Below are 1489 nucleotides of genomic sequence, written 5' to 3'. Positions count from 1 at the left end.
CCTGTTCTCATTGACACTGAGAGAAAATCAGCATGATAGAGTTCATAGAATCCTGTTCCCCTGAACATCCTTGTGCTAATACTTCTCAAACTAGGCTACCATGGAAAATTAAAATTGAGTTGCCACCACGGGAAGGGGAAGACATTGGAGCTGGGGGATTGGATGATGTTGTTGTCCCAGGAAATACCATGAGACCACATCTTAGGAAAACATACCAAGATCATAGGTACTTATAGGTTTCTAAGCTTGATAATAAGCTAGCTTTGCAATATGTTAGGCTCTGGGGAAGCAATAAATAAATCCTCATATTAGTTCCTTCACAATTTATAATTTTACATTGAGGAGTTGTATTATCAAAAGAGTTACTTTAATTCTGTTTTATAATTGTCAAGAATGGGTACACACAGAGTAATATAATTAAAATTAAGCAAATATAATAAGTATTATAAAATATTACCAGGAACATGACAGTGTATAACAGATTATCCATATACCAAGAAGGATTCTGATATTAATAATTAATATTTTTGTGTACTTCCCTGTGCCAGGTACTGTTTTATTAGCTTTGTTTCTATTAACTAAATGATTCTTACAATAATCTTATGAGATCAGAACTATTATCTCAATTTTACCCCTCAGAGAACTGAAGCAGAGAAGTAAGAAATGTGTCCAAAGTTTAATCCAAACACAGCTAGTGAGTGATTGCTGTGGAGTTAAAACTTATGGAATAGGACTTCGGATCTCAAAAGACTTAACCACAATGCAGATCTGAGGACTACATTTAAAGAAATATTGCTATAGAACTTATCATTTATCTTCTTCATTAGGTTAATATTTTGGGGTATGAAAAATGTGCTAAGCATTTTACTAGACACTGGAACAAAAAAAGAACAATGCAAACAATTTTTTTTTTTTTTTGGAGCTTAAAATTTAGTGGAGAGAAGAAGGCTAAAATTAATTTTATAATATTGAACAATTTTGATATCTACTTCTAAAGGGATGTAGAGGGTTGAGAGGGCATATGAAAGGGAATTTAAGATAACTGAAAAGAGGAGTGATCAGAGAGCAACACTAAAAGATGGGCTAAAGCGCTAAAGTGTTAGAAATAACAGAGGTGGTTTGGTGTGGTAGGAAAGCAGGTGGATGTCAGTGAATAGGATGGAGGATAAAAACTCTTCTAGGCAGAAAGAATTGCATGCATGAAATCCCTGAGACAAGCAGGAGTCAGGCCCCCATTGTGAAGAACTCTGTAGACATGCTGAAGACCTTGGACTGTCTTGCAAGAGCAATGGGAAGCTACTAAAGGGTCTTCAGCAATAAGCAATTTATTTACTCTAGCTGCACTGTGAAAGGGTACACTCATAGCATCTAATACAAAAATCAGTAATAATTATAGTGATTTAGACAAGTTTCTTTCTGGTGCATTTGGATTTATAGTAAAGGGAAATACAATTGTTTTTATCTCTTTATGAAAACTTTTAACATTGTA

Source organism: Ursus maritimus, unplaced genomic scaffold (genome assembly GCF_017311325.1).
Source record: "Ursus maritimus isolate PB19 unplaced genomic scaffold, ASM1731132v1 scaffold_18, whole genome shotgun sequence".
Classification (NCBI taxonomy): Eukaryota; Metazoa; Chordata; class Mammalia; order Carnivora; family Ursidae; genus Ursus; species Ursus maritimus.
Note: the sequence above shows the minus strand (reverse complement) of the source record.